This window comes from Rissa tridactyla, chromosome 5 (genome assembly GCF_028500815.1).
Source record: "Rissa tridactyla isolate bRisTri1 chromosome 5, bRisTri1.patW.cur.20221130, whole genome shotgun sequence".
Taxonomy (NCBI): Eukaryota; Metazoa; Chordata; class Aves; order Charadriiformes; family Laridae; genus Rissa; species Rissa tridactyla.
In genome coordinates this window covers 58,719,628-58,744,933 of record NC_071470.1, presented here as the reverse complement: position 1 = coordinate 58,744,933, position 25,306 = coordinate 58,719,628, and the positions used below count along the sequence as shown (strand labels likewise).

At 41.8% G+C, this 25,306-nt stretch overlaps 1 long non-coding RNA gene across 1 annotated transcript; it reads right to left on the bottom strand.

The window, feature by feature from the left end:
- Positions 1–299: 299 nt before the first annotated feature.
- Positions 300–25,306, bottom strand: LOC128910587 (uncharacterized). The gene is made up of 9 exons (XR_008466778.1): positions 25,141–25,306; positions 22,525–22,607; positions 21,265–21,321; positions 15,616–15,800; positions 13,863–13,965; positions 5,786–5,898; positions 5,114–5,183; positions 4,477–4,596; positions 300–3,315 (listed from the first exon to the last, which is right to left on the bottom strand). It is a non-coding gene; the product is annotated as an uncharacterized LOC128910587 (long non-coding RNA).

Sequence of the window (25,306 nt, the reverse complement as noted above, 5' to 3'; positions counted from 1 at the left end):
GGTGAACCAGCATTGTTTGTCCCCAAATCCTGTCTTATGAAATCCCGACTCGGGCTATGACAGCTGTAGGATGCTTGGACTGGCTCAGGTCAAGCTCCCAAGGTTTGAGGCTGGTATCAGAGCCTGGCTGCAGCATCTGACCTGTTGTTGCTGCTGCTATTGTAATATTTTGGTGGGATGCAGCGTATTCCCTATGCTGCTAAAGCTGGTCCTGTTGCTGTAGGTGTGATTTATGGGTGCCGCAGAAATACATGGTAACATATTACTGTCCTGAAAATTCAGATCTAATGTACCTTCTGATATTTTTGACCATACAAAATTTTACCCAATCTACCAGAAATCCTTCCCACCAGGCCCCTTCTTGCTCTGAAGTCATTAAACCAGTTCAAAAATGTTGTAGTAGAAAAGTGTCTTGCAAAACATAGGCAAATTGCTCACGCAGCTATATAATGATCTTCTGTAACGTCTGATTTTGAGTTAAGAAGCTGTTTCGACAAAGCAAAATAACATAATACAAGCCAACGTGTATGTCCATAATTTTAGGCTTTAATGAACTTCATTAATTTTGTGGGCTGAATCAAACTCTTATTGCTATTTATTTCATAAATCCTTAAGTATTGCTGGCTGTATGCGTGGAGTGGAGAGGAAAAGAGAAGTGCAAGAAATAAGAACAGGACTTCAGCTTCTCAAGCACATTTAGTTAAGAAGAGACTTGGTTTGTATATCTCTAATAAAAATTTATGTATCTAAGGCTAGAAATCGACTGCTGTACTATGTTCTCATACTAAAAAATCCCCAACACAGCAACAGCAGCGAGGTGTGTGACGTCAGCATATTAGCACAGATACTTATTTTGTAAACTAGTAATTATTTCTGTGGATTTCGGTCATGGCTTGAAGACTACCTTGGGCCTAATTTAATGTCTTTTACATAAAGATACCTTCCAATGAAGTCATTGTATAAACAGCATGGGATTAAGCCAATACGCTGTCTTGTAACTAGTTAGCAATTCTTGTACATGTTTTTCAGCAGAGATATATTTTTTAAAGTACACGCTTGAAAAAAACACGATTCACAGGCTGGTTGGTGCAAATGAAGAACATTTTTTCTGAGAACTGCTGAAGGGCTTGCTTCTGTGGTTTTGAATTTTTTCTTTTTGCTTGGTGTCAGAGGTTTCTATAGCATTATCCTTTAGTTGAAAGAAAACTGTAACAGTACTTCAAAATAAAAATTCCCTGCAAGAAGGTGTATTTTTGTAGCTTTGGGTAATAAAAGACATACAGTAGTAGTTCCAGAGGAACTACCAAAGAATTGCACCATCAATGACAAATAAAGATCACTCAGTGGCAAAATATAATCATATTAAAAAAATCAATTAGTGCAGCCAATCCTTTCACCAGAGCTTCAAACATTATAGTCATAAACAATTTGTAAGCCCAGTCATTAATTTTAAGCATTCAGAATATAATCCCAATGGTCTTCCTGTTGTATATTTTGCTTTAGCACTTCTGGTATAGGGTTTTACATCCTTAAAGGATCATCAGCTTGTTAAAAGGCCCAGATATTTTATAATGTGTAATACCCAGTAAAACCACCTTAATCTACAATACTGTGTGGAAACCATTTAATTCTTCCGGATGACTGTGGCTCCTAATATAGGTGGATAGCAAATAATCATCTCTTCTACAGGAATTGAATTAACCAGTGGGAAATTCTCTGAGGTTCAGTCCTTTTGCAGAATGTTTTTTTTGCACACGGTACTTCTAAACATGCTTATCCTTTAATTATAAAAATAGAAAATGATTACTTAAACTCCTATAGAGCAGAACTTACCTGAATAATTATACAACATATTATACTGTGCGCAAACCTAATATGTTATACATAGGTATGTCTGCACCCATGACAAAAAGATAACATAACAATGTCATTCTCCTACCTTGGTTTAACAATTTACAGACTTATGTTGTAAGTTAATTCCTGGCTTCGTTCATGATCTTAGGCTACCTGTGAAAATTGCTTGAAGAGTTCAAGTGAAAGATCAGCATTTTCCAATAGGCTTAGAAGATGCACATGCAGCTTTAAAAGTCATAGCTTATGCTCTCTGCATTTAACTTGTCTTAGAGCGTATACTGATCACCCTCTTTTGTAATAGTGGTGGGTACGATAATATATCCAGATTTATCCGATGGGATCCAATCATTAAAGCTGGGAAAAGAACAATGGCTGACCATCTACTCCGTTTTGGGAGACGGGATCTCTGGACTAAAGGAACTAAAACCAAGGAAAATGGTCCTTGCCTATTGCCAGCTATCCATCCCAGCCCTCTTTCAGCCAGCCAAAGCCAGTGAAGACCATTTGTCCTTCGTTGCCCTGTTTAGTGTCGGAGAAAACAAAGCCAAGACAAAGGCAGTAGTAGCTTATTGCTGACTTATTCCATCTCACGGTGGGAATAATTCGTCTGTTGGCTGAGCAGAAGGTTTCTGCAAACTGTAAAACTCCACATACATGAAACCTGATCTGTGGGCATAAACCACTTACGAGTTCCCCAAGCTGACCTCCAGTGATAAAGAGTGAGTAAATAAGGCATTTGCCGCTCTCTCCAGCAGCATAATTTTTTGCAACAGGACATGCCCTCTTTTAAGAAGCCAAAAACCCATGCTTGCACTCCATTTTATGGACCCAATAAACAGCAAAGCAGATTCCTTTAAACAGTACCAAGAGCATCACTTCCCCTTTTATCAAATACTGAACTTACCTAAGCAGACAATCTCTAACTCTGTGGCGATTCAGGACTTAATTGACACAATGAAATTAGTAAGTTTGCATACTGCTTGGATTCAGATATGATGCTCTGTCCAGGACACCATCAGGATCACGGCAGAGAGCCTTTTCAGACTAGAACAGACATCTCTATTGCCCGTGAAAGAAAACCTCAGAGAAAATAACAAATAATATTGAATCCTGAGTTTGTTTCACTAGGAATAATTACTACTGTCCTGATCTTCCGTAAATCTTGTCTTATTATTAATAGGGGAAAAAAAACACATGAGAATGATGAAGCTCCATTTTCGTTTTGTTTTGTCAGTAGGCAGGAAAGAAGTCCCTGAAAGCTTAAGAATGTGATTCAGATGAAGAGAGAGGGTGTTTTCAAGGTCCGGTTAAACCAGCACCCTTAAAAATTGTTTCTGATGATTCCATTGTTGAGATACAATGAAAATGCAAAGACTTGCTGCTGCTCTCTGGCTCTCATCATCCTCTTCTCCCTCTCTTCCCACACTGGTGTCACTCTTCACGGCAGAGATACACCGTTAGCTGAAAGAGAGCATCACAGAAGGTTGACCAATTCTCATACACATAAAAAAGTTTCTTTTCTTCAGTTTGGTTTTCATCTATCAAATGCACTAAGTCATGAACCTCCAGGCTGTGTAATGCAGCCATGAATTCTATGGTATTAGGCTTTTTAATTAAATATATAATTCCAGCTTTTACCCTTCTTAAAATAAATGCATGAAACCGGGGAGAAAAAAAATAGATAGCTTTTTGTCTTCTCTACTTGCATTTCCTAAAGGTACAGGACTTGGAACCTGGAACTTTCAGGTAAGCCATGGCATAAAGTTTTCAGATGTGACTCACTTATAGGTGTATTCTCGTCATTGTTCCTTTTCGTATTGTTCTGATTGCATTTAAATATGTTCATACTAAATAGAAACTGCTCTTTAATACTTGTTAAAATGAGTCTGCAACTACCAAAAAAGAAATAAAAATTTTCATGGCATTCCATAACACATATTAGTCATGCAAAGATAATAAAGTATCCAAATAGTTTTCTAATAATTGGCATCGATCAGGTATTTATTTATCCAATTTAAGAACAGAATAGGTTTTCATTCCTTAATTTTAAAATCATTCACCACATAGCTATGAAAAATACTTTTCTTGGATCAGCTATTGTATTTGCTTTCAGATTATTATTTAGAGTCTAAGCCTCAAAACCATGTCAGATTTCTCTCATCTAATAAAGGTCTCTTGCATTTTTGTTCATACACCATGCATTGACTCATAACCACTAAGTAAACTTTTTTCCCCCTTCCCTTTTTTGGCTCACGATTTTCTGGGCAATTTTGCCTTTCTGTTTTTATTGCATTTCTACGGCATGCTTGGCATTCAATGGTAGGGTTTCTGCAGCTAATCTTTTTTTAAAGGCTGCCTTTTGGCTCTTTAAAAACAGGTATGGAGCTGACACCTACTCTGGCACATCAGCTCTCTGATAACCTACTTCCAGGTTATCACAACCCCTACAGCAGAAGCTGTGGTGGCATCTCCCAGTCACTCACATATTGTATTAATATATAAGAATACCTACTTTACCCTACACCTCATTTAAAGCCAAGGAGCCTTTTTAACAGTAGCAAAAAACTCTCTGCAAATCATTGCATAAAAGGCTTTTTCAGGTGTAAAAGAAACACATCTCACCAGCAATTCACGTTCTTCGAGCACCTGGCGACTGTGTCACGGCGGGACGGTGCCTGCTGGTGCCCAGCAGCAAGCGCTCCTGGGAGGCAGGGAGGACCACCGAGAGCCACGTGGCTATTACTGGGGGGAAGGAAAAATAGCAGGACCTGGTTTGGCAAAGCTCCTTGAAACACATGATGATTTGATTTTAAAGCACTTTATCGAGATTTAAGCTTTTACAGCATTCAGTGTTGTGTACAATGTATCAGTATTTTACAGGTATGTTAACATTTTTATGTGTGCAAACATTTATGCTGAGAGCCAAAGAAAAGTACAGGATAACTGTAATAATGTAAGAGGACAGACACTAGTGTGTGTGGTAGCTGGCTTTGCACCTTTGCGTTTTGCAGTTTATTCACATAAAAGGAAATTAAGCTTTTCTAGATCAGTTCTTGCTACTGAAAAAAAAAAAAAAAAAAAGCACCAGCACCAATACACAGATGTTCAGGTGCAAAGCATGCTAGATGAGAAAAATAAAGCTTCATACCCTTTATAGTCTACGTATCAAACATCTACCTTAGCTATCCAGAGCAAAAACATGGCAATTTGCACTAATTAAATGCAAAGAGGGCACATAACAAAGAGTACACAAAAATACCTTCAGGGCAAATCTTCTGTCTTCCTCAAAATAATTAGTGGCTTTCCCATAAACCTATGTTGGTATCTGTCTAGGATTAAAAGATACGTGGGTAACCAGGGGCAAAAGAACAGTACGTTCCCTGTGGAAATGGATGGGTAATGCAATGTAAAACTAATGGCAGTCGCTGATATCCGAAACAGTCACTTCACAGGATTTTTTCTTCATCTCTGTTGGAACGATATGGCATTTACCTACACCAGGAGCACCCCTGCCCCACTGTTTCCAGAAACAGCTATCTCAATAAGACATTTCTGGTGTAACCCATTTTCCTTTTCCAGCTGTTTCCCCAAGGCTGAGGAGATAATATCACCAGCCAACATGTCACCACTGGGTTTTAATTTGGGCAGAGGTACAGGCAGGTAATGAGCAGCCTGCCAGTAGGGCTGTACATCCACTCCTATTGGAAGAGAAAGTATGAAAACAGTCATATTTAAAGAGGGAAATGCAAACCAGTGGGTAGGCAGAGGACAACCAAAATTTCAAGGGCCCACAGAGTGGCTCGAAGCCATGAGACTGACTCCCGGGCTGTTCGCGAGGCAGAGCCATGTGGGGCCAACCCTTCCTCCCCCACCGTGGCCAGTTGTGCGGGCAGACTGGCTAATGACTACGCTTGTATGTAAATGCACTTACATGTTTAGCGCCCTGGCTGAATTTCAGATATTTTAATTCCAGAACTGCAGCATCTGGAGGACTGTTCAGCAGAGCCGTGTCTACACATCCCGCTTACGCCACGGAGGAGGGATCTGTGGATAGAATTTTAAATTTTGTTTAAAGTAGATAATTTTGCTCTGCTAAAACAATGTGTTTGAATAGCAAATCACGACCAGGTGGTATTAGAAGGCATACATTTCAATATACCTATTTATAAAATATTTTCTATGGCTTTTAATTTTAAGCCTCAATTCTAGAAGCTTTCTACCTTTAAAAGTGCTTTCTCTCATTCTTCTCTGTAATGGCCTTTATTAGTTTATTCCCATTAAAAAAGTGAATGCTTCAGGAATAACTTCCTCCTTATAGTTTCTGATTGTAAGGTTAAAGTAATACTTTAAAACCTTAGCTTCTAAACATTTGTCATTCCCAAATGCCAAAACTGGAGTTGTAATTCCAGATTAAATATGATGAAATGATTAGCTGATCACAGAAGATGAAATAAAATCCATTAGCCAACTCAAAAAGCTTTTTTATAATGCTCATTCCCTTCACTTCACCAGGCATGTTGGTTTTGTTTTTGAAGTTTGTTTTGAAGGAGAAAATAGATACTCCGCTGTCTTTGGAGTAAATAATTCCCACAGTAGCTGCAAATAGTTAACTAAAAGTGTTTTCATTTTACTTTGCCTGGAATATGCTTTTACAGGAATATGCTACAAGTCTTTATACAATACTAAACCTCAACAGCTGACACCTGATTTAGTGCTTAGAAGCACAGAGGACAAGAAGGACCAAGATCCAGGTAACTCAAGCCATCCCCTGGAAGGCTTGTAGAGGAACATACTTTGTTTTCTTCTTTGAGGTGTAGAAAAACATGCATTTTTGCGTGGAATGCAGTTGTCTCATGGAAAGCCTGATTAATTGGCCTTTATGCAGATGGAGCTCACGGAGGAAACCAGCCCCAGCCAGCGCAGTGCCCTTCCCACCGTTTGTACTTCCGCGGGCTCTCTACTGGCCTCCCCTTGGCTCCTTCCCATCCTCATCACCCTGGGGGCGGGAACAGGTGCCTGCTCCTTCACCTTTACCTTCAGTGATTAATAAAACCCTTAAAATTAACCTAGGCAGTTATTTCCCAGCAAAGAGATTACGGATCGAGCAAATTAGAAGTTTTGTGCCAAAAATTCCCTAGCAGGAGAAAAAGAAAAAAAAGAGGTGGCTGAGCCTTCAAAATGGTACTTGGTATCACACCTAAATTAAGCATCTGTTCAGACTCATCTTAGGGACTTGGCGTCGAGCATCTGGTCTCTAGCACAGATTCTACGGAGAATATTCCCAGCATGAAGCCGAGAAGGGTTAAAAATTACTGTTTGTGAAAGTAATGTAATTAATTAACTTTTGCCTTCACAGTATTTTTTCATTTTCCTCTTTTAAATCATTTCAGGGCAGGATTTCATGGGACCCAGAGACCTTTTTTTTCTTGTCTGCCTCACTTTTTGGAAAGCATTGCTCTCCTTCCTTTTGCCTTCATATTGTGTTATTTCTGACCTCTTGCTCATCTTTTATTACTCTCCCGTTCCTAGCTCTATTATTCAAGCTGATATTGCAGCTGTGATTTCTATTTTTTCTTTGCCCTTTTTGGCTTTGCCCAGCATTTCATTAGCAGACTCATGGGGAGCATTTATACTGTCTCTCTGCCATGACAGAGTTCAGTGGGATTTACTAAAACTGATTCCTTGGCTATATCTGCTTCCAGTTACGATTAGAAGCCTCTTTCCAGTGAAGCGCATCGAGGAGATCAAATTCAGATCTGGTGAAAGCACGCACGAGCACAGTGAGGCACAGAAGCCCGAAATGAGGTGCAGCTTCTGAGACCACATCTTGACTTGGACGATGGCATATCAGTAAAGATCTCCCCCAGATAACTATATTTTAAGTCTAAACATCGTTCCTGGAAGTCATCCTGCAGGAGTAAGCTCATGTCCCCTGCAGAATAACTTGCAATATCAGAGCTCAGATATTGCGATCGAGCAGAGGAGGGCCACAATCAGCTGAAATAACTCAAGGACAGGTTTTTATTTAGAGCTTTTCAGGTCAATATATTTATTTTTCCAAAGGAAAGCTAAACACAGAGTCTTCTCTTTGACGCAGAAAGACATGGTAGCTAAGACGCGGGGGCATTCATCCCCTTTTCTGTCTTGTGCCACACAGGTTCCCGGCTCAGTTCTCCCCTCCTGCAGCTCCCCTGCTCCCACGTACCTTCATAACTTTCCTTCTGCCCTTTTTTTTTTCCTTCTCCCCCACCTCCTTTGTTGCCTTTTAAGCTTACTGAAAATAATGAACTCCTGTGGCCTTCAACCTTTCTAATGTCTCTGCTTATTTCTGTAAGTTAGTTTTGGCTGTTAGGTTATGTTATAATGTTCCAGCACAGATATTCTTTTTGTGATGACAGTAAATAAGATACACACAGACTTTTCTGTTTATTTTTTCAGCTGTTCATTTATAGTAAATTTTAATAAAAACTGTGAAACAATTTTGTTCCGTGGGGGAGGCCTGACACAAAAGTAGAACAATAATGTGCCAAAAATGCGTTGTTATGATCTTTCAGATGGGTACTGTCACTAGGAGGGGTCTGCACTTCAGTCAGTATGAACATGATAAAGTATGAACAGTACAGCTGCAAACTCCCTTTGGATAATGCTGCAAAACATATGGAAAACGTTTCCTGACTTATGAAAAATAATATTGGGGCAGAATATAGTAAAGGGACCGGGTCAAAAGGCTGCATAAAGCGTTAGTGCAAACCCTAAGTGCAATCTTGTAGTCATAAATTCCCTACTAATGAAATGTATATGTAATTCTTACAGCCCCTCCATGTTTGAAAAATCTATAGTGCTAATAAAGTGACACAGTTAGAAATCTATACGGGACCTTATTTATTCCTTATTTATTTTAAGTGATGGCCCCGAATCTAAACATCCCCTTTGGGAAAGTTTGGATTGTGATTTAGGTTCAAATCTGTACTTTTCTGTCCGGGACCCATTCCTAATTCTGCTTGGTTTACTGCACACCCGCACGCCGCCTCGTTTAATCCGACTTGCCAAAAGCTGGACGTTGAGCTGGTGGCCCTGCACATCCCCCTCGGGGCCACCCGCCAGGCCCCTTCTCCCTCTGGAGCAGGGGCAGGAGCCATGGCATCCCTGGCTAGAGCTGCCTACGTGCCCAGAAGAGGTCCTAGCCTTCTCCACCCACCTTTGAAAGGTTTTGCTCCCCCAGGGTAGTGCTGGAAAGGGGTAATGGGCGTCCCCTCGTGTGTGTGGGACCCCGTACCCTCTCTTCCTCTGCCAGGAGAAGCTCTGATGGGGGGAAAGCCCTCCCTCTGCCCCAGGCTCGGAGGGGATTTGGCAGGAGGTTGTCTCCCCCCACCCCAGCCTCTGCTGGCTCCATCTGACAGAGGGGTATGGGCTTCCGATCCTCCCCAAAAGGGTCGAGTGGAACTGAAAGAAAAAGTACATAAAGTCACCTCGCCGATATGCGCAAGTGCCTGGGCTAGAGAGGACGGCTCCCAGGTGAAAAATGAAAACAAAAGTTTCTAGCAGGATTTAAGCGTCAGGAGCCCGACCACATGCTTGATAAGCCCAGCTGATTTAACAGATCTCCTGGGTGGTTGCGGCAGTCCCCACCCGGGCTACGGCCAGCAGGGTCCGGCCCCACAACACTCCCCAGCTAAAGGGTCAGCAAACATGTCAGCGTGAGGCACGGCAGGGAATACCTCTGAAGTCAAAAAACCTTGTTTCAGGCCTCAGAAGGACTAACCCTTTTTAATGGTTATAATTGAGTATCTCTTACTTCGGGTAAGAGCCATGAGGCGCAGGATGTAAGCGCTTCTCTGTACTCTAAATTGACTCTGTCACCTTTCTGTGGTTTTTACTTGTTTTATAATTGCTCACTTGATCCTACCAAAAATAAACTAGCACGATCAATGAAATAGGTGGACCGTGGGAGCAATGAATATCCACATGATTCAGGGTTTTCAGGCTTAGGTCCTAAATAACCATAATTGCCACTCTATTATCTACAGAGTTAGAGAACAGAGAAAGGTGAAGAAAGAAATTGTTACTGGGAATTTATGATAAAAGGCTGTCCTCACACAGGAGCAACGATACTCACTCTTTCAGATCGCAATCATTAAATTCCAATAATTGAATTAAAGTAATAAAATGTTGAAGGGTAAAGAGTAGAAACAAAGACTACTCTTCATACTAAATTTCCACAGCATGACGACTCATCAAAAAGGTCAATTTTTGCCCAGAGAGCCTTGTCTCTGGGACAAATGCTGGAACAGGAGGGACGCTTCCAAACAGACAGCTGAAACATCCAATATTAGACTTCTGCTTGGGATTATCCTCAGTGAACAGCAGAGAGTTACCAGGAAGAATATGTTATCGAGGCTAAATTTTCGTCTTACACCAGGTTAGGGTCTTGCTCTGCAGTTGTGCAGGTAAGGGATGGTGTGGGATAGTGCATTATATAGCTGATGGGCAGTCAGAAACTAGTGCTAGAGCGGCCACTTTAAGTTGCTTACACCTTCCTGCCATTACTGAGGGGCATGTTCTTCCTAATCTTATTCCCATTTCTCAAATTCATCCTAACTGACCTGAGGGAGTGGGGGAAAGTTGTACAGCAAAGGAAGAAAGGGAGATGGGATATTACCCTCTCAGTCACCTTTTCTGGGGCAAAAGAAAACAAAATGCATTTTCCCTTAAAGGAAAAATAATATTTTGTTCTTTTCATTATTCAGTGTGTTAGAAACATTCCTTCTTTACAGCTTTATTAAGATACCTTAAAGAAGAATTAATGAAGAATATTTTTTGCTGAAACTAAAAAAAATGAAGCAATGGTAGGTTTTAAGATAAATTATTAGCAAAATTAACCAAAGCTCCAGGAAGGCTCATAGCAAGAAGATGGTGAACTGAAGTCAAGTGAGATAATTGGCCTGAAGTAGGGTAAGAAACACCACTTTGCTTATTTAGTCGCCTATTAAGCTGATTGGCTGCCTTGTCTTTTTTATTAGGTGAGCTCCACATGAATTTCTGATTTCACACACTCCGATGCGGTAACCTGAAGCACCTACCCAGCTGTGCCAGCTGCGGGGAGAGCTCAGCCGGCACGGCTCTGGGACAGAAAGTGTCACCCTGCCCAAAGCACAGGGTGTCAGGGCCCCTCGTCTTCCTCCAGAGTGGCCACTACTCAATAGCAATTGAGCGATCAGTTAGACAAATGCTTCACAAGCCCTTGACAGGAAAAGAAAGAGAGAAAGAAAAATGCTCGGTGATAGATATGCTAAACCAAAATTTTGTGAGTGAATTCGATCAACGTGCCAAGGACAGGCTCAGAATAACTCCTTACTGCTGACAGACATAGAAGCAAAAAGGGTGAATTAATTAATATTTTCATTAATACTTGCACGATCCTTGCAGAGAAAAATGCAGAAAAATACAGAAAATCACGTAGTTTGTGCAAGTGACTACGGCCACATAAATGCGCCCTGTGGCACACTAAGGGCTATTGACCATCACAAGAGGGAAGGGTCCCTCGAGTACCAGCTGGTGAAGAAATGAAGCAGCGTATGTACGTGGAATATGGTCACTCTTATCCACCTAGCAGCTGTTTGCCTGTTTTCAACACTGACGGCGCACGTGCTGGATGTAATGACAGCCCGCTGGGTGATACCTGTGCTCCAGAATATTTGGAGAAGGACCAGCTGCTCGCTACAGCATCCAAGTCCTTCGGAGTCAGCTCACTTCTGTAATGAATCTCACTCTCTTTGGAAGATATTTGATCTGATTAGCATGCAGGTGCAAGGAGGCCATAACAGCAATTGTTTACTAGGAAACTTTAGGAATCCTAGAAAATCTTCCAGAAGAAACCAGGTATGTTAAGATACTAGTAGAAAGAAGAAAGTGCCTTTTTTTCAGCAGAGAAACAAGTGAAGATAATGTTTGTCACCTAAGGGTGGGTTTATGAACATCTTATGTTCATAAAGCAGGATGCTGAAATCCTGTGCCATATTGCTATGAGAAATAAATATGGTATGGTGTCTCAATTTCAAATCTAAGAGCTCCATATCACGTAGCAGGCCCAGACCATAAACCTGTCCACATACGAGATAAGGAAGCCAAGAGATGGTGCATGGATATTCATTTTTCCATCTCTGTTGGACCACATTAAAATCTGAACACAACTAAAAAGCCAATGTAAGAGCAGCATCTAGTCACTAATCGGTTTCTACATACTACTGTCCAGGCTTGTGAAGAGAAGCAGTAGGCACGCCGCTACGGTGGCATGCTCTCTGCATGATCTGTTGAGCCTTTGCTGGGGAAAAGGCGAGGGCCAATAGTTGGGAAGCTCGTTTTACCAGATGCCTCAGGATCAGAGCGCGGATAACTCTAAGAAGGAATTTTCAGCCCCAGAGCTCCAGGCAAAGCTTTACTCACACGATGTCTCCTGAGAGGCCAAGGTACTCCCTGCAGCCTAGGGCTAGCTGGGTATAGATGGGACTCTGTCGCCTGTAACATGTTGCCTCACTTTTTTTCCCTGGAGTTATTTCCATTCATTTATTTCCCCAGATGGTGATTTCACGATTAACATGGAATATATTAATTAGCTTTTTGCAGTCTGTAGTTCAATTAAGGAAATACAGAGGCAGCAGCTGCTGGAAGTCAAGCTCCTTTTTCTTAATATGAAAAGAACAGCCTGGCTCTTACTGGGGCAGTAGCACTGTCTCCTACAGTTACAGCACACTCGGGGAGCACCAGAGTTCAAAAGCATTCTGCAAGGTCCTGGTGTCAGGGCGAGGATATTTGAGTCCTTGACTCCAGTCCTTATCCTTTTACAGGACCAAGGATTTCAAATGTAAGCTTCAAATAGCAATTAAAAATAGCAACTAAAAGCATTCTTTAGGTATTTCATGTTGTCCTTGTTCTTTGTCTGTTATACACCTGCCATGGAAAATGTTGGATATGAAAAGTGCAGCAAGTTTTGACAAATGATTTCTTGTTTAATTAGAGGTATGTATGGTCGACATACAATACAAGATGGAAGCCAACAGATTGCTCATGGGACATCCTCAGAGTGCCTATAATGGGCCCGAGCTTGTAGCTCTTTGTTTTACGTGTTCACGTCTGGTAGGTCTCAGACTAAAGATCTCAGAAAAATAGTTCAATTTCAAACACAGATGCATGTTCCTCTTTCACAAAGACACATTTGTCCTCACTGTGCTGAATCAGGGGGTATTTCTTTTCTATTTCAAAAAACCAACAGCTTAGGACAAAATTCAGTTTTGAAGCTGTATAGTAGAGGCTGGATGTATTTCCTTTTCGCAGCAAGATGTTATTATCATTGATATATAACTTACACCTGCATTTGCAGAGCAGAGTCCAGCCCCACTCTTTTTGTATATATATAGTTTATACATATATACACACACATTATATATATATATTTTTTATATCTATAAAATGATGATTTTCTGGTCCATACACTCTTCAAAAAGCAATATGGGGAGGGACGCTGGTCTCTTAGCACTTCTGCATTATGATCTACTGACCCTGAAAATAGGGTCAGAAGGAGGTCTCACTGCTAACTGGAAAACTAATCAATATAATTCTACCAAAGGGCTGGTACACACCAAGTAATATAGTCCCCTCCCCCTCAGCAAAAGTCTGCGCCTCATTGTAGGGAATATAAACATCACGGTTTGATACTCAGGGAAAAGAAAAAATATCAACTAAACACAAAGGTTTATGCTTTGTGAGGCTGAGGATATCACCAAACCATATCACGGATCTCAAATTTTAATTCTGAACAGCTTGATTGGTTATGTTTTACAGTTTGGGCTTCATTCTTTGGTAAGAAATGTAGAATTGTGTCTTTGTTTCCTTCTACAGTTAAAAATAACAGCCAATGATGAAAAGATGATTTTCTTCCTCTGTCCCTCCCCTCTCCCCTCCTGCCCCCCCAATATTACAGTTACACAATGAGAAAAATAAGCTGGTCTTACGCCACGCTGCCTTGTCCTCACAGCGATCGAGAGTAGCTCTGCGCAGCTTGGAGAGGTGCCATCATGCACCAGGGCTGCATTTGATTCTGATCAGGTACTTTTACTGAGAAAGAGAGCAAGACAAAGGGTAAAAGGTCACTGGTGACTAATTTTCTGAAAACCAGCAGCTTGTGTAAGTAATAGAACATTTATTGTATTTCTCTGTCATCCCAGCAATGAGCTAGAAAATCCATAAGAATTCCCAGCACTAGCCTTTATTAAAGTATAGCCCTGGATTAGTTTAATGTCCAATTTAAAGTCACTGCCTGCACCTATTTTACTTACTTTTCTTAAAGAGAGCTATTTTCCCCCCGTTACTTCCCAATTTAAGTTGCCAAGAATATATTTTCCCTTAATAAAAATTAAGGTTTCATTTATTTTATATGTATACGTATGTGTGTGTGTATGTTGAGAAAAGAGCACTTCAGTGCTGAATTCCTACATTGGAGTTATTTTCCCCACACTGAAATATTAAAGCATAATTGGAACACGGCAAATATTGCAAAATCCAAGCACAGCTTTCCAAAAAGCAACCGCACAGGACTCACAAACTCCCTTTGCAATGTTTGTGTCCCTTCCTTTTGCTCTGTGTAAACATTCATATGGTTTCAAAATATTATTTCTCTGAAAGTATGTTCATAGAGCTCGACTCGCTTATGGAGGAGACAAAAACTGTCAACCAAAGGTGCTCCTCAGGTCCATACCCAAGCCGCAGGTCTAAGGCTAATCAGCTTGAAAAGAAGGGAAAAATGCCCCTTCTCCAACGGGAAGCTGCCAAGCGCTTGCGATCATTGCGCTCCTTGTCCGTAATGATTTGACTGGAGACCCCGAGTGGCTTCCTAGTGCTGGAGATGGCAATCAGCATTTTCAGTCAATATACTTGACAGCTATAAACACTGTTATTGGACCTTCAGTGAGATCCTTGATACACGTTAACCCCACAAAATGTAATTACGCTTTAGACTAGACTAGAACAATGAAATATAAACACTGGTTTGTGTCAAGTGAGCACTCACCTCTTCCAGAGGGTTTTATTAGGCAAATTATCTTTTGCTCGCTCAGATTTCACTACATCTATGCCTAGAGGAGCTTCCTGGTGGATCACCTGAATCATACTTACCCTCCAGAGCATGCTGTCCCACTGTACCTCCACGTGAATTACACCCAAGCAGGTGCTACACTATCTGTACTGGCCACCAAAGTCCTCCAGAAACAAGCCCACAGCCCTCTTGTGCCTGTAACAGTGACTGCTCCATAAGCAATCCTGAGTTGCTTGGTAAAAGCCACTGCACTGGGAAAAGCTTCCGCCACCTGAAACCCACCACGAGCCTGGAAATGCCTCTCCTCCCGCTGACCCACCTGCGAGGCCATCTCTGTGAGCAGAGTCTCTGCACAGTGCCAAGAGTGCCAGCCTCCTCCTCACATGTCATCATGTGCTTTTCTCTGCCAACGTCCAGTGAACCTTTTCACTGTGAGAACATTGTGAGGGCTGGTAAGAGCTCTCACAGCGAGAAGCTCTGCCACAGTAGGTGGCCTTTCACATTGAGCATTTCCAGCCTCTCCCCTCTTCCCCTTCACTGTTTTTCATCCTCACAGGCATCATCAGAGTGGTCAGTACTGGAGAAGACACACTCCTCTTCACTATACCTGCTGTTGGTTTTGATTTGCTCATGTGCTCCAGAACCTCAGAGAGAAGGGGAAAACAAGAGCCTACCCGAGTACCACTGGTTCTCCAGGCTGTTCTCCCATTTGAGGCTCTGGCAGCTTTCTTCATTCATCGGCAAGCACTGCTTTGGGGTCTTTTCTGCTATGGAGGCACCAGTCTACAGCAGATTTTCCTCTACCTGATTGCATTCCTCACTCCCGCTTGAGTTGCCAGAGATCAGGGGGAATATTCTGCTGGGGAAATAAAAAAGACAAATAGAGCAAAATTCTCTTTGTATGATTTAAATTCCTGGTCTAAATTCTCTGCCACGTCCAGCTCGTAATTCATGCTTATGACATCACAGCCAGCAATCACAGCTGGGAAAGCCAAGTGTTTAATATGAAAGTTTTCCTGTACAGCCAAAGTTAATTAGACAGGATTCATGTTTTACATTTATTACCTATAACTAATGTACGCTTTCAAATATATCTGAAACAGTATATTGTAAATTCACAGATTCTGGATTTAATTAATAATTTTTTTCAGGCAGCAAGCCTATGAAATACTATTTAATGAAACTGTTTGTGCTCTACACAAGCCAGTTACTTGGTGGATGTCTGACTACACATGCTTTAAATCAACACGGATGATACTATTAAAAATCAAATTCACAACTCTCTAACTCCTTCTTTTTGCCATTTAGTTTTTTATAGGAGAAAAAAAATGTGGTTGAAGCTTGTAATTACAGCTAAAAAAAGCACAAGATGTATGACCTATGAATAGGCAGGCGACTGTTTCAGTATAGTCAATGTGACGGTGACAATACTCCTGTGCCCTAGAGTGGTTTTCAAGCTGAACAAAAGATGCAGAAACAGCAGAAATTTGAAAAGTAAGGTAAGTTGTCCATTTTCAGAAGTTACACTGCATGAAAATCTTTTTGATTGTCACCAGAGGAAATCTCATCAGAGGATACACAAGAGACAAGACAATCTGTTCACCTAAGACAGAAGCCAACTGTTTGTTTGGGGGAAAACTCAGCAGCACTGAACCTGCCAACATGGTGACTTCAGAAAGGACGAAATGCCTGACAAGAAAATTTCCTTCTGGCCTGTGTCTGATGTAGTATACGGATCACACAATCGCTTTGCATTTAATTTTGACCATGAAAACTTCCAGTTCAAGAGACAGCAAAGTGCAGTAGTTACTCTCCCATCCTGTCCCTTTCAAATCTCTGCTCCTCAGAGAGTGGGCAAGGCGGAGAATGTGGCCAGGTGCTAAATGGAAGGAAAATTTACTGAGGCAGGAACCCCAGGAGACATTACCAGCTGGTTACAATTACCGAGGTTCAAAACCTGAGTTAGAGGAAGTAAGATGGTAGATGGAACTGAGCAGGAGGCAACAATAAACTAATATGGTTTTGAAAGGAGACGGAAAACTAAGTAGAAATGGGAGTATTCAAGTACTGGATATAATCTGGGGCATATTAAGTGGAAGGAATAAATCAAGCAATAGCTTTGAGCACATGGTATAGAGATGTGTTTTCCTTTATAATTTGTGAAATGATAGCAATTTTTGACAGAGTTTTTAAGAATCAGCTGGACACATATTGGAGATGAAGAGGTAAATCTGCAAACCCACACCACCAAAAATCTGGAAAGCCTGACAGAAATACTCTTACAGCAGCATAAGGCCTGAGTTTAAGCAGCTTCAGGCCAATACAGTGTGTCCAGAGATTACTAAAGCATTAGGTATGACAGTTCCAGTTAAATGTTAACTAGAAGCAAACATTACTTTTTCATGGAAAATGCATCAGTGAAAAATGACAAATAATGTTGAAAATAATTAAAAAGAGAGAGGAAAATATTGTATGCAAGACCATCAAGTTTTAAAAATGAAAGACAGTTTGAATGGCATATGGAGTAGCTGTTAAGTATACATGAAATCAGAGGGGAAAAGAGAAAAAGACAATTAATGCTAACGAGAGAACACATCCTCCAAGTACAATATAGCACTGAGATGGACTATGGCTCTAGCCATGGAGCCTGTTCTTCATGTTTATGCCTCCAGCCATGCAAAATGACTCACAAGAAAGAGATCTTAAACAATAAATCTGAAATCCAAAGCCTACTAAATGTAAGAAGCAAAATATCCAGTGAAGTCTTGGGACGGGAGGAGACTGGAAAAAAGGTACATTTTTCAATGGAACCATTTTGTGTTAGAAAGTGCCAAAACCTTTTTTTGATCATCTAAAGACAGCTCTTGATTACATTTTTGGTCAGAGCATGTAGAAAGAACAGCTAAGAACCCAACTGTTGAGGCATGTGTATGAATTGTAATAACCCTGATTTCTCTCTACTGGAGAAGAACTTTGGGTAAATAATTATTTGACTAGAAAAAGATAGATTGATCACATAATCTAGTGACTTAGGCACTTATCTGGAATGGGACAAGTGCAGAAACTTGATCTCATATCCCATACAACCCATAGATCTCCAACAAGCACTCTAGCCACTAAATTATTGATTTTACTGAATTAACCTGAACATATTGAATTAACCTTACACATACATTCATTTGCTGTCTTAAGCCCCTGCAATCATACTTATAAACAGGGTATTTTTTAAAATTTCCAGTTTTGTCCTGAGAAAAAAAATAATCTAGCGAATTTGCTTCACAACACCATAAAAAGTTGTAAATAAAAGTACAAACATTACAGGAAGAGCCAGGAGTTATTATGCATGGATTTTTTCTCAAGTATTTTAGAAGCAAGAGGTCACCAAGAAGATCATGAGGCCCCTTATGGCTGATGACAAGACTAATTTGTTGACAGAAGATTTAGCATTACTTAAGAATTATATGAATTCTTTTTATCAAAGGGAAGAATGGCTGATAGATACCAGAAACAGATTTATTTCCCTAAGGAGGAAGAAGAAATACTAAAGGAAATCAATATCAGATCAGAACAGGTGATTGAGAAATTCGAATGTTCTAGTTGCAAGGGAAAAAAAGAAGTTTCCTATGGCATTTATTTTCTCAAAAATGCTACGATTGTGGTCTTAGCATTCTTGTAATTTGAAAAATGGAGAATCAAGACTAAGAAATTCAGAAAGATTCAAACTGATTGGTTTACATCAGGAACATCTCCAGATAAATGATATTTCAAAACAGTTTGTTAAGACAACCTGGATGGGAGATTACTTTTTTCACCTTTTTATCCACTTTGTCTTGTTTTAAAGAAAAAAAAAACTACAACAAAACAAAACAGGATGTGAAGGTGGTGAGTTTCAGAGCAAAGGAGCTCTTGGGCTGAATTTGTGATCTATCAAGAACCAGCCATTGTCAGCTGAGGAAGAAGCAGACGCAGTCCTCACAGGTGAGCAAGCCGGAGGCAGTGGGAGTCTTGTCCTCAGAACTGATTTGTGGTTTTTGCTGTTCTTTTGGAAATCAAGCTCCTACTCTCATAAGTATTTTCCTGCTTGAGTGCCTTCTCTTTCCTGCTGACAATCTTCCTCAAAGTAATCACAGGCTTTGTGTACACAGAGTGGAGAGGCAGCAGATATTATTGCAGAAAAACACAGGAGAAAAATAAGCTCCTTCTTAAATAAACTTCTTCTGAAGCAACCACTAAGATTAATGGTGCTAGTCCTCCAAAAAGTGGAGCATGATTGATAGTGTCTGGTTACAGCATGACCGTTCTGCCCAAAATAGAGCCAAGCTTTCCAAAACCACCACTGTTTAACGTGCCTCTTATGAGTATTCAACGTAAGATAACTTGATCACAAGTTTTGAGCACTCCCATCACATAATGACCTCAGAGCTGCTGAAACCTGAGGCATGGCCATCAGGAACTGAGGCCTTTAAAGACAAATGCCAGGTTTTGACATGCTTTTTGACATGTGAGCTGTCCTCATGGCATAGTCTAGGAAATATCCACAGATTTCAGTAAAGAGACATTTCAGCACTTGGGCTGTCCCTGGGCTGCAGACAACACTCTCATGATGGTGTTGCTCCAATTACCTGGACTGAAAGGCTGAAGGATTTGGGTCTCTTCAGTCTGGAAAAAAGTCGACTGAGGGAGGATCTTATCAACGCTTATAAATACTTAAAGGGTGGGTGTCGGGAGGATGGGGCCAGGCTCTTTTCAGTGGTGCCCGGCAACAGGACAAGAGGTAACGGGCACAAACTTGAGCATAGGAAGTTCCACCTAAACATGAGGAGCAACTTCTTTACTTTGAGGGTGGCAGAGCACTGGAACAGGCTCCCCAGAGAGGTGGTGGAGTCTCCATCTCTGGAGACATTCAAAACCCGCCTGGACGCGTCCCTGTGCAACCTGCTCTAGGTGACCCTGCTCTGGCAGGGGGGTTGGACTAGATGATCTCCAGAGGTCCCTTCCAACCCTACCATTCTGTGATTCTGTGTTCAGCTGGAGCGTGAGGCTCTCTTCCTCTCAGCCTGTTCACCCATGTTTCCTTCCCATGGAAACAGGGGAGGGAAAGGCATCTGAGCCTTGTCCAAACAGGGAGAAGGAGGCTGGTCAGGGGGCACATCTGGAACGGGATGGCCCTCAGAGGTCCCAGGGTACGGCCAGACTGTGTGGAAGAGGAAACGTCAGAGCATATCGATCAGACAAAGTGCAGTTTTGTTTCCCGCCACATGCTGCTTTGTAGATTTATAACTTCACAAACAATCCTAATAAAAACAGGAATTCTCTCCACACTAAGCTGCTCCTCAGCATGAATAAGAAAACGGGAATCAAGCTAAGTTACCTAATACCAGCTGGTGTTTCTTCAAGCATTTGGAGAAAAGTGAAGAAGAAATACTTAACTTCAAATACAACTATCATAATCTATGGTGTCATTATAACGAGCTGTCACAGAAAGACGGAGAGTATCAAGGTGAACTTCTTCAAGTGTTTCAAATAAATGTGGCTATATAGAGCACTGAGCCCTACCTTAAGATCAAAAATGAACTAAGGAGCAATAATTGTAGAATATTATAGAAATAGTAATTAACCAAGAGACTAATATATAGTCTATAAAGATGCAATTTACCATTTGAAATTTTTGCAGGGAGACAGCAGAAGAGATGATGGAGGCTTCAATAAAACTACAACGAGTTTACAAAACACTATTGACTTTTTCAGTTTCAGCTCGGGAGAGTTTAAATGCGGAGAGTGGCACCAAGCCTAACGAAGCAGAGAGACTTCTGAGCCAAAGGCACAAGCCCGGGTGTTTAAAGGCAGCTGTGCTTCCCAGGCTGCAGGGGAGATGGCGTCAGGGCAGCCACTCTTCCACCACAACACAAATGATCTTTCCAAGCTGGGAAAATTATTCAAGGCAGCAGACGAGGCCTCGCAACCCTGTCACCAGACCTACCTATCACATACATACATCGAGTATGTACTGCTGCTTATAAAGAAACCTTCCTCCAACTCCAGCTGTTCCTACTAATTTGTAGGAACAAATCTGTACTTTTCATGCAGTAACTAAATGACAGTCACACAGGCAAATCCTGGAAAAAAAGCTGCCTTTCACATCACACGTACTAGTTAACAATCACTGCTGTGAGATATTCCTTAGCTCATTACTCATCTCATCTCTTCTCAGTAGCAAGCTGATGTCCTACTGAATCACTCCAGACCACACGAATAATTTTAGACTTCAGCTATTTGACCGTAGAGGTTTTTGAAGAAAATGACCATCACTCATTCATTCTTACCTAGTCCAGACTCTCTTCAAATTCAGTAATAGTTAATATGCAACTCCTCAAGCTTTCCTTAAAAAAAAAAAATAGAGAGGAAAAATTAAACTACTACTGTGAAAATCCTGCCTGTGAAGTAAAATATCAAACATTTAAGAGTACCTGAAGATTTGAGGATAGCATAAATAAGAGTGTCAGAGTGCAGCAAATGCTGCAATCACTGCTGGGTCTGCTACAACTCCCTATTAAATGTTAAGTTACTGCTGGACAAGGGGGCACCTTACCCCAGGAGTGCTTTCTGCTATGCACAAGGAGTCTGCAAGACCATGCCATGAAAAGGAAAGCCTCTCCTTCTCATCTTTTGGAAGTCTCTAGTACTTTGACAAGAACCTTCCCATAAGGACTCAAGTGCTCACTGAAAGCACCTAATCCTTGCAGAAGGATCCAAGGATGAGAGAAGGGTGTTTCTCCTCTTTTAATAAATGGAAAACTAAGAATAACCTGGCTCTTGTATGTCATGATGAACATAGATGAACTTCCTGATTTGTGCTGGGTGGAGTCCTTATCCCATAGTGCCAAGATAGGAAAATAGCTTAAAATCTATTGTGTCTTCCTTCATTTGTTTTAAGAGCAATGCAGCTTACAGCCTGCAATAACCCCATCTTGTACTGCACCGTCCTCCAACTTATATTCACAAACAACATTAATAGCTAAGAGCCACCTCTGACAAGCATGCCTTTGCTGTAGTTTTGATGCTAATCCAAAAGGTCGTATTGACTGAAACTGGCAATGGAAGTTCTTGAATCAATGGCAGTGTCAGATTTTCTAACCAGGAAGCCATTAATAGCACTATAATCTGTATTTCTGCTCGTTGTCAACACTGCATTTGCTTTGTGTCCTTTTGGAGCCCAGCTTCACATTTCAAATTTGCAAAAAATCATCCCTAAAGTGTCATTAGGAATCTGGGCCATGGTGCTTCATGTGAGTGTATCATGCTTCATTCTAGTTATCTCTTAGATAATTTTCCTCATTTTCTGTTCTTGATATGCCAAACATTTCAATGCTGCCGACATTCCTATCACAAAATGGCCTTAATGCTCTAACCCCAAATCTCATGTGACACCTCCATGCTTGGCTTTCACAGATGGCAGCAGTAGCACACTAAAAGATAGATAGCAACCAGCACTGATACACCAGAGACAGGAAACTGGATGTGGGGAGGGAGCTCTGAGAGCTGCCGACAGCAGGAGAGGACCAGTGTCCCTCCCTCCCTCCTACCTTAGCTGTGTGACTGTGGCTGCATTCACCAGTGGGCATTACGGTGTGTTCTGGGTCCCGCTTCTAAAAACCAGGATGTATTTCTGCTAAAAAGGAGAATTTAGGAAAAAAAAAAAGAGGGGGGGGCAAAAAAAGCATGAGGAGAGTTATCTATTTAATAACCTTACCAGGACTATAACTCTTATCTGGTTTTGCTTCTGAGTTTTGTTTTGAACCTGACCTTTAGTCTGGCTGAATAGAAAACCTTGTTTTCTTTTACTGCTAAGCCGAGTTGGCCCCATACCTCTGGGGGAGTCGTGGAACCGCAAGCAAGGCGTGCAGACACTCCTGACAGCCCTTTCCAGCAGGACGCCTTTAGAGGGTCCAGGCACTGGAGAGTGTTTCCCAAAGACCTGTGAAGGGCCTGACTGAGATTCAGAGCACTGCCAGCTGCTGAGCCTGGGGAAGAGTCCCCTCGGCAGGAATGAGTTTTCCCCTCAAGGAAGAGACAGCTGAAAGACAATTTCACACAAACACAGCCCTTACTTGTAAGCAGCTCAAATCCAGTAATGTCATCTTTCACCTTCTATGCACTGTCCAGTCACTTGTGCGAAGTGATGAGTGGGGCTGTGGATAATATACACCCAGTTCTCTCCCCTTTTTGGCACCACCAGAAAAGAGAAGGAATTGCTTTTATTGGTTAACTCCTTTTGGTGAAACTCCCTTCTTCAAAGCGCCCCTCAGCTGTTAGCATCGTGTACAGCTACATTTTGTGGTAGACGAGCTTTCTAGTTTTCAATGTCCCATATGTACCTTTGGGAAATAACTGTAAAGAAGGTATTTACCAGGTATGGGTCTCACAACAGCTTTCAGAAAATGTAGCACCGAATTCATGCCTTACTATGCATTGTCGTGCTCAGACGAAGGAGCCAAAGAGGCTCCTTACTACAGAAAGGCTGGCAGGCTTTTAGGGAAACTTTTCCTTCCTCTGCCTCTCACTCCCTTTCTGTAAGATGAGAATCATGCTGCTATCCTGCTTTGTAAGACTTTTTGAGAGAAAACAGTCACGAGGACGATGGGGGAGGAAGAACATTAGAACATTTTCATTTTAAGTGACCCGCTATGAAATAAGTGCAGTGCTAGAGCAAGCAGGGAAAGGAGCCGGGTTTGTTATCCCTCCTTCCACTCCTCGCTGCTGCCAAACGAAACAAAAACAAGAGAAGGGGGAAGCTTAATGCTGAGAAAGAGTTTGCACACACTCGGTTTTCGAAAGCGTCCACTCCTTTCCTCTTCAGCATCAAGGCCCCGTGGATCAGCCCTCCCGGCTAGGTACGGAGAAGGTGCCCCGTGGGAGCCCAGGGCGCAGGTCTGGTGCGGGGTTTGCTGCCGCCCCATGCCAGGCACCGGCAGCCACGGGCTCTGCACGAAGGCTGGCTCCTCTGACATGAAAGCAAACACCTGCTGCTCGTATGCCCGACACCAAACCTTGATTCCTCAGCCCCTCTGCCACCCAACAAACAGAAGAATCCAAAAAAATCCCGTTTTCCTACATGGAGATAAAACAGTGGTGTAAAACAGGGGGTACAAAAAATCATTTAAATACCAAAGACCTGCCTTGTCCTTACCACATTTTCTAGGAGATGGAGCACAGATTGCCCCCTTATCTCCTGCCTTACCAGCAGTATTTTTCACAGCACAGAAAACTGTGAAGCACTGTGAAGGGCTGTTTTATTTAATCTTTCTTCATCTTAATGCTCTGTTTACTTTTTGGTGGTGGTGGGTTTTTTGTTGTATGTGCTCGGGCCAGGAGAGCATCACTGCTGAAGGCGTAATTTCCCCTACGCAGTGAGAGAGATCAGTAGGAGCGCTCTTGCTGTCAGTCCCCGGGCCTTGGCAAGAGGATTGTGTTGACAGGGGCCCCTTACCCTACGCACCACGGGAGCACTGGAGAAACTGCCAGTCCCAGATCCTGTTGGTGAGGCGGGGGAGCCAACAGCGCTGTGCAGGTGACTCATTTTAACGGGTGGCACAAGCAACACGCACGACAAATTACTTTCTGTTTGGTCTTGCCAGGGTCCACAAGCATCACGCCCGCCTCTGCTCCCCAGGAGCTCATTCAGCGCAGTGTTTTGACTACGTTAAATGACATTCTCAGGACAGGGAGAAAACTACAGCCAGTGGGAGCAGCAGGCAGCTGTGATGGGGAGCCCTGTCACCTTCTGGATGAAAGAAGGTCACAACAAAATATTTCATAACCCTGGGTATTATCAAATATGAATTTGGTTCAGTCCCCACGGGAGGGGAAGATTCGTGGGGTTCTCCTTTGAAAGCAAATGTTTATCCCCGATTGCAACGCATAAATTACTTTATGGGTCCAAAACCCTCAAGGGTGCATCTCAGAGTCATATAATGTTTCCATGGGCTTCTCAGATTTACAATAGCTGATAGATGTGTAAAATTCCAAGTAGCCAGAAACTCCCTCGAGAATCCAAATGTGCAGATGCCGTAAAGCAAAAATTATCTCTGCTAATGTTACCATTAATTTATACTCAGAATTTTCCCCTGCAGGTTTATCTTTTTTTTTTTTTTTCCTTTTTTTTTCTTACTGGCTCCCACGTTTGTGGAGGTTACACCTACTTTTAATTAATTCAGGCCAGTTTTGGTACTCTTCTCAAATGAATGTGGAGGACGTGAAGTGCCACACTCTCTGAAAAACTGAAGCATATCAGTGGGTTCTTAATCCAAAGGCCCTGAAAGAGGAAAATAAAACCAAAATTGAAGTGGTCTGTGAGGCTGATACAAA